Below are 13196 nucleotides of genomic sequence, written 5' to 3' on the forward strand. Positions count from 1 at the left end.
ATTGCTTCGGAATTAAATGGAAAAGGCACATTGCCGACTTAAGTACAAGAAAACAGACTCTTCCTACTGTCTATGTTTTGAAGCATTCCTGTGACACCAGTTACAGATTCCGATGATTCACTTCAGGTTTACTGTATGCCTCTGACATTCTTATTGATGATGAAACACAGAAATTGCATTGGAATCAAATACAAAAGCACAATGCCGGATTAAGTACAAGAGAACTACTCTTCCTACTGTCTATGCTTTGAACCATTCCTGTGACACTAATTGTAGCTTCCGATGCTTCACTTCAGGTTTACTGTATCCCACTGACCTTCGTATTGACGATGAAACACAGAAACTGCATCGGAATTTAATACAGAAGGCACAATGCCAACTCAATTACAAGAAGACTGGCTCTTATTACTGTCTATGCTTTGAACCATTCCTGTGACACTAGTTATAGATTCCGATGCTTCACTTCAGGTTTACTGTATCCCTCTGACCTTCTTATTGACGATGAAACCCAGAAATTGCATCGGAATTAAATACATAGGCACAATTGTGACTCAAGTAAATGAAGACTGGCTCTTCCTACTGTCTATGCTTTGAACCATTCCAGTGACACTAGTTATAGATTCCGATGCTTCACTTCAGGTTAACTGTATCCCTCTGACCTTCTTATTGACGATGAAACAAAGAAATTGTATCGGAAATAAATAGAAAAGGCACTATGCCGACTTAAGTACAAGAAAACTGACTCTTCTTACTGTCTATGTTTTGAACCATTCCTGTGACACTAGTTATAGATTCCGATGCTTCACTTCAGGTAGACTGTATCCCTATGACGTTCTTATTGACGATGAAGCACAGAAATTGCATCGGAATTAAATACAAAAAGCACAATGCTGACTTAAGTACAAGAAGACTGACTCTTCTTACTGTCAATGTTTTGAACCATTCCTGTGACACTAGTTATAGATTCCGATGCTTCACTTCAGGTTTACTGTATCCCTCTGTCCTTCTCATTGACGATGAAACACAGAAATTGCTTCGGAATTAAATACATAGGCACAATGACGACTCAAGTACAAGAAGACTGGCTCTTCTAACTGTCTATGTTTGAACCACTCCTGTGACACTAGTTATAGATTCCGATGCTTCACTTCAGGTTTACTGTATCTTTTGGACCTTCTTACTGACGATGAAACACAGAAATTGAATCGGAATTAAATACAAAACGTACAATGCCGACTTAAGTACAAGAAGACTGACTCTTCCTACTGTCTATGCTTTGAACCATTCCTGTGACACTAGTTATAGATTCCGATGTTTCACTTCAGGTTTACTGTATCCCTTTGACCTTCTTATTGCCTATGAATCACAGAAATTGAATCGGAATTAAATATAAAAGTCACATTGCCGACTTAGGTACAAGAAGACTGACACTTCTTACTGTCTATGTTATGAACCATTCCTGTGACACTATTTATAGATTCCGATGCTTCACTTCAGGGTTACTGTATCTCTCTGACATTCGTACTGACGATGAAACACAGAAATTGCTTCGGAATTAAATGGAAAAGGCACATTGCCGACTTAAGTACAAGAAAACAGACTCTTCCTACTGTCTATGTTTTGAAGCATTCCCGTGACACCAGTTACAGATTCCGATGATTCACTTCAGGTTTTCTGTATCCCTCTGACCTTCTTATTGATGATGAAACACAGAAATTGCATCGGAATCAAATACAAAAGCACAATGCCGGATTAAGTACAAGAGAACTACTCTTCCTACTGTCTATGATTTGAACCATTCCTGTGACACTAATTGTAGCTTCCGATGCTTCACTTCAGGTTTACTGTATCCCACTGACCTTCGTATTGACGATGAAACACAGAAACTGCATCGGAATTTAATACAGAAGGCACAATGCCAACTCAATTACAAGAAGACTGGCTCTTATTACTGTCTATGCTTTGAACCATTCCTGTGACACTAGTTATAGATTCCGATGCTTCACTTCAGGTTTACTGTATCCCTCTGACCTTCTTATTGACGATTATACACAGAAATTGCATCGGAAATAAATAGAAAAGGCACAATGCCGACTTAAGTACAAGAAAACTGACTCTTCTTACTGTGTATGTTTTGAACCATTCCTGTGACACTAGTTATAGATTCCGATGCTTCACTTCAGGTATACTGTATCTCTCTCACCTTCTTATTGACGATGAAACACAGAAATTGCATAGGAATCAAATACAAAAGGCACAATGCTGACCCAAGTACAAGAAGACTGGCTCTTCTTACTGTCTATGGTTTGAAACTGTCTTGTGAGACCGGTTTTAGATTCGGATGCTTCACTTCAGGTTTACTGTATCTCTTGGATCTTCTTATTGACGACGAAACACAGAAATTGCATGGGAATTAAACAGAAAAGGCACAATGCCGACTTAAGTACAAGAAAACTGACTCTTCTTACTGTGTATGTTTTGAACCATTCCTGTGACACTAGTTACAGCTTCCGATGATTCACTTCAGGTATACTGTAACTCTCTGACCTTCTTGTTGACGATGAAACAGAGAAATTGCATAGGAATTAAATACAAAAGGCACAACGCCGACTTAAGTACAAGAAGGCTGACCCTTGTTACTGAATATCTTTTGAACATTTCCTGTGAGACCAGTTTTAGATTCCGCTGCTTCACTATATGTTTACTGTATTCCTTGGACCTTCTTATTGACGATTAAACACAGAAATTGCATCGGAATTAAATACAAAAGGCCCAATGCCGACTTAAGTACAAGAAGACTGACTCTTCTTACTGACTATGATTTGAACATTTCCTGTAAGACCAGTTTTAGATTCCGATGCTGCACTATATGTTTACTGTATCCCTTGGACCTTCTTATTGACGATGAAACACAGAAATTGCATCAGAATAGAAATACAAAAGGCACGATGCTGACTTAAGTACAAGAAGACTGACTCTTCCTAATGACTATGATTTCAACGTTTCCTGTGAGACCAGTTTTAGATTCCGATGCTTCACTATATGTTTACTGTATCCCTTGGAACTTCTTATTGACGATGAAACACAGAGATTGCATCGGAATTAAATAGAAAAGGCACAATGCGGACTTAAGAACAAGAAATCTGACTCTTCTTACTGTGTATAATTTGAACCATTCCTGTGACACTAGTTACAGCTTCCGATGATTCACTTCAGGTATACTGGAACTCTCTGACCTTCTTGTTGACGATGAAACACAGAAATTGCATAGGAATTAAATACAAAAGACACAATGCCGACTTAAGTACAAGAAAACTGACTCCTCTTACTGTCTACGTTTTGAAACATTCCTGTGACACTAGTAATGGATTCCGATGCTTCACTTCAGGTTTACTGTATCCCTCTGACTTTCTTATTGACGATGAAGCACAGAAATTGCAGCGGAATTTAATACAAAAGGCACAATGCCGACTTAAGTACAAGAAGACTGACTCTTCTTACTGTCTATGTTTGAACCACTCCTGTGAGACTAGTTATAGATTCCGATGCTTCACTTCAGGTTTACTGTATCCCTCTGACCTTCTTATTGACCATGAAACACAGAAGTTGCATCGGAATCAAATACAAAAGGCACAATGCCGAATCAAGTACAAGAAGACTGGCTCTTCTTACTGTCTATGTTTTGATCCATTCCTGTGACACTAGTTATAGATTCCGATGCTTCACTTCAGGTTTACTGTATCCCTCTGACCGTCTTATTGTCGATGAAACACAGAAATTGCATCGTAATTGAATACATAGGCACAATGCCGACTCAAGTGCAAGAAGACTGGCTCTTCTTACTGTCTATGTTTCGAATCATTCCTGTGACACTAGTTATGGATTCCGATGCTTCTCTTCAGGTTTACTGTATCCCTCCGACCTTCTTATTGACGACGAAACACAGAAATTGCATCAGAATTAAATAGAAAAAACACAATGCCGACTTAAGTACAAGAAAACTGACTCTTCTTACTGTCTATGTTGTGAAGCATTCCCGTGACACTAGTAACAGATTCCGATGCTTCACTTCAGGTTTACTGTATCCCTCTGACCTTCTTATTGACGAAGAAACACAGAAATTGCATCGGAATTAAATACAAAAGAACAATGCCGACTTAGGTACAAGAGAACTGACTCTTCCTATTTTCTATGCTTTGAACCATTCCTGTGACACTAGTTATAGATTCTGATGCTTCACTTCAGGTTTACTGTATCCCACTGACCTTCTTATTGACGATGAAACACAGAAATTGCATCGGAATTAAATACAAAATCCACAATGCCGACTCAAGTACAAGAAGACAGGGTCTTCTTAGTGCCTATGTTTTGAACCACTCTTGTAACACTAGTTATAGATTCCGATGCTTCACTTCGGGTTTACTGTATCCCTCTGACCTTCATATTGACGATGAAACCCCGAAATTGCAACGGAATTAAATAGAAAAGGCACATTGCCGACTTAAGTACATGAAAACTGATTCTTCTTACTATCTATGTTTTGAACCATTCCTGTGACACTAGTTATAGATTCCGATGCCTCACTATATGTTTACTGTATCCTTCTGACCTTCGTATTGACGATGAAACACAGAAATTGCATCCGAATTAAATCCAAAAGGCACAATGCCGACTCAAGTACAAGAAGACTGGCTCTTCTTACTGTCTATGATTTGAAACTTTCCTGTGAGACCGGTTTTAGATTCCGATGCTTCACTTCAGGTTTACTGTATCCCTCTGACCTTCTTGTTGACGATGAAACACAGAAATTGCATCGGAATTAAATACAAAAGGCACAATGCCGACTCAAGCACAAGAAGACTGGCTCTTCTTACTGTCTAAGTTTTGATCCATTCCTGTGACACTAGTTATAGATTACCATGCTTCACTTCAGCTTTACTGTATCCCTGTGACCTTCTTATTGACGATGAAACACAGAAATTGAATCAGAATCAAATAGAAAAGGCACAATGCTGACTTAAGTACAAGAAAACTAACTCTTCTTACTGTCTATGATTGAACCCTTCCTGTGAGACCAGTTTTAGAATCCGATGCTTCACTTCAGGTTTACCGTATCCCTTGGACCTTCTTATTGACGATGAAACACAGAAATTGCATCGGAATTAAATACAAAATGCAGAATGCCGACTTAAGTACAAGAAGACTGACTCTTCTTACTGACTATGCTTTGAACATTTCCTGTAAGAACAGTTTTAGATTCTGCTGCTTCACTATATGTTTACTGCATCCCCTGGACCTTCTTCTTGACGATGAATCGCAGAAATTGTATCGGAGTTAAATACAAAAGGCACAATGCCGACTTAAGTACAAGAAGACTGACTCTTCTTACTGACTATCTTTTGAACATTTCCTGTGAGACCAGTTTTAGATTCCGATGCTTCACTATATGTTTACTGTATCCCTTGGACCTTCTTATTGACGATTAAACACAGAAATTGCATCGGAATTAAATACAAAAGGCACAATGCCGACTTAAGTACAAGAAGACTGACTCTTCTTACTGACTATGTTTGAACATTTCCTGTGAGACCAGTTTCAGATTCCGATGCTTCACTATACGTTTACTGTATCCCTTGGACCTTCCTATTGACGAAGAAACACAGAAATTGCAACAGAATTAAATACAAAAGGCACAATGCTGACTTAAGTACAAGTAGACTGACTCTTCCTATTGACTATGATATCAACGTTTCCTGTGAGACCAGTTTTAGATTCCGATGCTTCACTATATGTTTACTGTCTCCCTTGGACCTTCCTATTGACGATGAAACACAGAAATTGCATCGGAATTAAATAGAAAAGGCACAATGCGGACTTAAGTACAAGAAAACTGACTCTTCTTACTGTGTATGTTTTGAACCATTCCTGTGACACTACTTACAGATTCCGATGCTTCACTTCAGGTATACTGTATCTCTCTGACCTTCTTGTAGACGATGAAACACAGAAATTGCATAGGAATTAAATACAAAAGGCACAATGCCGACTCAAGTACAAGAAGACTGGCTCCTCTCACTGTCTATGTTTTGAAACTTTCCTGTGAGGCCGGTATTAGATTCCGATGCTTCACTTCCGGTTTACTGTATCCCTTGGATCTTCTTATTGACGACAAAACACAGAAATTGCATCGGAATTAAATACATAAGGCACAATGCCGACTTAAGTAAAAGAAACCTGACTCTTCTTACTGCCTATGTTTTGAACCATTCCTGTGACACTAGTTATCGATTCCGATGCTTCACTTCAGGCTTACTGTATCGCTCTGACCTTCTCATAACGATGATACACAGAAATTGCATCGGAATGAAATACAAAAGGCACAATGCCGACTCAAGTACAAGAAGACTGGCTCTTCTTACTGTCTATGACTTGACCCATTCCCGTGACACTAGTTATATATCCTGATGCTTCCATTCAGGTTTACTGTATCCCTCTGACCTTCTTATTGACGATGAAACACAGAAATTGCAACGGAATTAAATACAAGAGGCACAATGCCGACTGAAGTACAAGAAAACTGACTCTTCATACTTTCTATGTTTTGAACCATTCCTATGACACTCGTTATAGATTCCGATGCTTCACTTCAGGTTCACTGTATCCCTCTGACCTTCTTATTGACGATGAAACACAGAAATTGCATCGGAATGAAATACAGAAGGCACAATGCCGACTTAAGTAGAAGAAAACTGACTCTTCTTACTGTCTATGTTTTGAACCATTGCTGTGACACTAGTTGTAGATTCCGATGCTTCACTTCAGGTTTACTCTATCGCTCTGACCTTCTCATTGACGATGTAACACAGAAATTGCATCGGAATTAAATGGAAAAGGCACAATGCCGACTTAAGTACAAGAAAACAGACTCTTCTTACTGTCTATGTTTTGAACCATTCCTGTGACACTCGTTACACATTTCGATGCTTCACTTCAGGTTTACTTTATCCCTCTGACCTTCTTATTGACGATGAAACACAGGAATTGCATCGGAATTAAATAGAAAAGGCACAATGCCGACTTAAGTACATGAAAACTGATTCATCTTATTCTCTATGTATCGAACCATGCCTCTGACACTACTTATAGATTCCGTTGCTTAACTTCAGGTTTACTGTATCCCTCTGACCTTCTTATTGACGATGAAACACAGAAATTGTATCGGAATTAAATACAAAAGGCACAATGCCAACTTAAGTACAAGAAAACTGACTCTCCTTACTGTCAATGTTTTGAACCATTGCTGTGACACTAGTTACAGATTGCGATGCTTCACTTCCGGTTTACTGTATCCCTCTGACATTCTTATTGACGATGAAACACAGAAATTGCATCGGAATTAAATACAAAAGGCAGAATGCCGACTTAAGTAAAAGAAAACTGACTGTTCTTACTGTCTATGTTATGAACCAAACATGTGACACTAGTTATTGATTCCGATGCTTCACTTCAGGTTTACTGTATCCCTCTGACCTTCTTATTGACGATGAGACACACAAATTGCATAGGAATTAAATACAAAAGGCACAATGCCGACTCAAGTACAAGAAGACTTGCTCTTCTTACTGTCTATGTTTTGAAACTTTCCTGTAAGACCGGTTTTAGATTCCGATGCTTCACTTCAGGTTTACTGTATCCGTTGGATCTTCTTATTGATGACGAAACACAGAAATTGCATCGGAATTAAATAGAAAAGTCACAATGCCGACCTAAGTACAAGAAAACTGACTCTTCTTACTGTCTACGTTTTTACCCATTCCCGTGACACTAGTTATATATTCCGATGCTTCCCTTCAGGTTTACAGTATCCCTCTGACCTTCTTATTGACGATGAAACACAGAAATTGCAACGGAATTAAATACAAGAGGCACAATGCCGACTTAAGTACAAGAAAACTGACTCTTCATACTTTCTATGTTTTGAACCATTCTTGTGACACTAGTTGTAGATTCCGATGCTTCACTTCAGTTTTACTCTATCGCTCTGATCTTCTTATTGACGATGTAACACAGAAATTGCATCGGAATTAAATAGAAAAGGCACAATGCCGACTTAAGTACAAGAAAACAGACTCTTCTTACTGTCTATGTTTTGAACATTTCGTGTGAGAACAGTTTTAGATTCTGCTGCTTCACTACATGTTTACTGCATCCCTTGGACCTTCTTATTGACGATGAAACACAGAAATTGCATCGGAATTAAATACAAAAGGCACAACGCCGACTTAAGTACAAGAAGACTGACTCTTCTTACTGACTATCTTTTGAACATTTCCTGTGAGACCAGTTTTAGATTCCGATACTTCACTATATGTTTACTGTATCCCTTGGACCTTCTTATTGACGATTAAACACAGAAATTGCATCGGAATTAAATACAAAAGGCACAACGCCGACTTAAGTACAAGAAGACTGACTCTTCTTACTGACTATCTTTTGAACATTTCCTGTGAGACCAGTTTTAGATTCCGATACTTCACTATATGTTTACTGTATCCCTTGGACCTTCTTATTGACGATTAAACACAGAAATTGCATCGGAATTAAATACAAAAGCCACAATGCCGACTGAAGTACAAGTAGACTGACTCTTCTTACTGTCTATGTTTTGACCCATTCCTGTGACACTAGTTACACATTCCGATGCTTCACTTCAGGTTTACTTTATCCCTCTGACCTTCTTATTGACGATGAAACACAGGAATTGCATCGGAATTAAATAGAAAAGGCACAATGCCGAGTTAAGTACATGAAAACTGATTCATCTTATTAACTATGTATCGAACCATTGATGAGACACTACTTACAGATTCCGATGCTTAACTTCAGGTTTACTGTATCCCTCTGACCTTCTTATTGACGATGAAACACAGAAATTGCCTCGGAATTAAATACAAAAGGCAGAATGCCGTCTTAAGTAGAAGAAGACTGACTCTTCTTACTGACTATGTTTTGAACATTTCGTGTGAGAACAGTTTTAGATTCTGCTGCTTCGCTATATGTTTACTGCATCCCTTGGACCTTCTTATTGACGATGAAACACAGAAATTGCATCGGAATTAAATACAAAAGGCACAACGCCGACTTAAGTACAAGAAGACTGACTCTTCTTACTGACTATGTTTTGAACATTTCGTGTGAGAACAGTTTTAGATTCTGCTGCTTCACTATATGTTTACTGCATCCCTTGGACCTTCTTATTGACGATGAAACACAGAAATTGCATCGGAATTAAATACAAAAGGCACAATGCCGACTTAAATACAAGAAAAATGTCTCTTCTTACGGTCTATGTTTTGAACCATTCCTGTGACACTAGTTACAGATTCCGATGCTTCACTTCCGGTTTACTGTATCCTTCTGACCTTCTTATAGACGATGAAACACAGAAATTGCATCGGAATTAAATACAAAAGGCACAATGCGGACTTAAGTACAAGAAAACTGACTGCTCTTACTGTCTATGTTATGAACCACTCCTGTGACACTAATTATAGATTCCGATGCCTCACTTCAGGTTTACTGTATCCCTCTGACTTTCCTATTGACGATGAAACACAGAAATTGTATCGGAATTAAATACAAAAGGCACAATGCCCACTTAAGTACAAGAAAACCGTCTCTTCTTACTGTCTATGTTTTGAACCATTCCTGTGACACTAGTTATAGATTCCGATGCTTCACTTCAGGTTTACTGTATCCCTCTGACCTTCTTATTGACGATGAAACACAGAAATTGCATCGGAAATAAATATAAAAGGCACAATGCCGACTTAAGTACAAGAAAACTGACTCTTCTTACTGTCTATGTTTCGAACAATTCCTGTGACACTAGTTATATATTCCGATGCTACACTTCAGGATTACTGTATCCCTCTGACCTTCTTATAGACGATCAAACACAGAAATTGCTTCGGAATTAAGAACAAAAGGCAAATTGCCGACTTAAGTACAAGAAAACTGACTCTTCTTATTGTCTATGCTTTGAAACATTCATGTGACACTAGTTATAGATTCCGATGCTTCACTTCAGGTTTACTTTATCCCTCTGACCTTCTTATTGACGATGAAACACAGAAATTGCATCGGAATTAAATAGAAAAGGCACAATGCCGACTTAAGTTCAAGAAAACTGACTCTTCTTACTAACTGTTTTGAACCATTCCTGTGACACTACTTACAGATTCCGATGCTTCACTTCCGGTTTACTGTATCCCTCTGACCTTCTTATTGACGATGAAACACAGAAATTGCATCGGAATTAAATACAAGAGGCACAATTCCGACTTAGATACAAGAAATCTGACTCTTCTTACTGTCTATGCTTTGAAAAATTCCTGTGACACTAGTTATTGATTCCGATGCTTCACTTCAGATTTACTGTATCCCTCTGATCTTCTTATTGACGATGAAACACAGAAATTGCAACGGAATTAAATACAAAAGGCACAATGATGTCTTAAGTACAAGAAAACTGACTGTTCTTACTGTCTATGTTTTGAACCATTCATGTGACACTAGTTATAGATTCCGATGCTTCACTTCAGGTTTACTGTATCCCTCTGACCTTCTTATTGACGATGAAACACAGAAATTGCATCGGAATTAAATACAAAAGGCACAATGCCGACTTAAGTACAAAAAAACTGACTCTTCTTACTGTCTATATTTAGAACAATTCCTGTGACACTAGTTGTAGATTCCGATGCTTCACTTCATGTTTACTGTATAACTCTGACCATCTTATTAACGATGAAACACAGAAATTGCATCGGAATTAAAGACAAAAAGCACAATGCCGACTTAAGTACAAGAAAACTGACCCTTCTTACTGTCTATGTTTGAACCATTCCTGTGACACTAGTTATTGATTCCGATGCTTCACTTTACGTTTACTGTATCCCTCTGACCTTGTTATTGACGATGAAACACTGAAATTGCATCAGTATTAAATACAAAAGGCACAATGCCGACTTAAGTACTAGAAGACTGACTCTCCTTACAGACTATGCTTTGAACATTTCCTGTGAGACCAGTTTTAGATTCTGATGCTTCACTATTTGTTTACTGAATCCCTTGGACCTTCTTATTGACGATGAAACACAGAAGTTGCATCGGAATTAAATACAAAAGGCACAACGCCAACTTAAGTACAAGATGACTGACTCTCCTTACTGACTATGTTTTGAACACTTCCTGTGTGACCAGTTTTAGATTCCGATGCTTCACTATATGTTTAGTGCATCCCCCTGACCTTCTTATTGACGATGAAACACAGAAATTGCATCAGTATTAAATACAAAAGGCACAATGCTGACCTAAGTACAAGAAGAATGACTCTCCCACAGACTATGATTTCAACACTTCCTGTGAGACCAGTTTTAGATTCCGATGCTTCACTATATAATTACTGTATCCCTTGGACCTTCTTATTGGCGATGGAACACTAAAATTGCATCGGAATTAAATACAAAAGGCACAATTCCGACTCAAGTACATGAAGACTGGCTCTTCTTACTGTCTATGTTTTGAAACTTCCGATGAGACCGGTTTTAGATCCAGATGCTTCACTTCAGGATTACTGCATCCCTCTGACCTTCTTATTGACGATGAAACACAGAATTTGCATCCGAATTAAATACAATAGGTACAATGCCGACTTACGTACAAGAAAACTAACTCTTCTTACTGTCTATGATTTGAACCATTCCTGTGACACTAGTTATAGATTCCGATGCTTCACTTCAGGTTTACTGTATCCCTCTGACCTCCTTATTGACGATTAAACACAGAAATTGTATCGGAATTAAATACAAATGGCACAATGCCGACATAAGTACAAGAAAACTGACTCTTCTTACCGTCTATGTTTGAAACCTTCATGTGACACTAGTTATAGATTCCGATGCTTCACTTCAGGATTACTGTATCCCTCTGACCTTCTTATAGACGATCAAACACAGAAATTGCATCGGAATTAAATACAAAAGGCAAATTGCCGACTTAAGTACAAGAAAACTGACTCTTCTTATTGTCTATGCTTTGAAACATTCATGTGACACTAGTTATAGATTCCGATGCTTCACTTCAGGTTTACTGTATCCCTCTGATCTTCTTATTGACGATGAAACACAGAAATTGCAACGGAATTAAATACAAAAGGCACAATGATGTCTTAAGTACAAGAAAACTGACTTTTCTTACTGTCTATGTTTTGAACCATTCATGTGACACTAGTTATAGATTCCGATGCTTCACTTCAGGTTTACTGTATCCCTCTGACCTTCTTATTGACGATGAAACACAGAAATTGCATCGGAATTAAATACAAAAGGCACAATGCCGACTTAAGTACAAGAAAACTGACTCTTCTTACTGTCTATATTTAGAACCATTCCTGTGACACTAGTTGTAGATTCCGATGCTTCACTTCATGTTTACTGTATAACTCTGACCATCTTATTAACGATGAAACACAGAAATTGCATCGGAATTAAAGACAAAAAGCACAATGCCGACTTAAGTACAAGAAAACTGACCCTTCTTACTGTCTATGTTTGAACCATTCCTGTGACACTAGTTATTGATTCCGATGCTTCACTTTACGTTTACTGTATCCCTCTGACCTTGTTATTGACGATGAAACACAGGAATTGCATCGGAATTAAATACAAAAGGCACAATGCCGACTTAAGTACAAGATGACTGACTCTTATTACTGTCTATGATTTGAACCATCCTTGTGACACTAGTTATAGATTCCGATGCTTCACTTCAGGTTCACTGTATCCCTCTGACCTTCTTATTGACGATGAAACACTGAAATTGCATCAGTATTAAATACAAAAGGCACAATGCCGACTTATGTACTAGAAGACTGACTCTCCTTACAGACTATGTTTTGAACATTTCCTGTGAGACCAGTTTTAGATTCTGATGCTTCACTATATGTTTACTGAATCCCTTGGACCTTCTTATTGACGATGAAACACAGAAGTTGCATCGGAATTAAATACAAAAGGCACAACGCCGACTGAAGTACAAGATGACTGACTCTCCTTACTGACTATGTCTTGAACACTTCCTGTGTGACCAGTTTTAGATTCCGATGCTTCACTATATGTTTACTGCATCCCCCT

Source organism: Schistocerca piceifrons, unplaced genomic scaffold (genome assembly GCF_021461385.2).
Source record: "Schistocerca piceifrons isolate TAMUIC-IGC-003096 unplaced genomic scaffold, iqSchPice1.1 HiC_scaffold_1718, whole genome shotgun sequence".
NCBI classification, from domain to species: Eukaryota; Metazoa; Arthropoda; class Insecta; order Orthoptera; family Acrididae; genus Schistocerca; species Schistocerca piceifrons.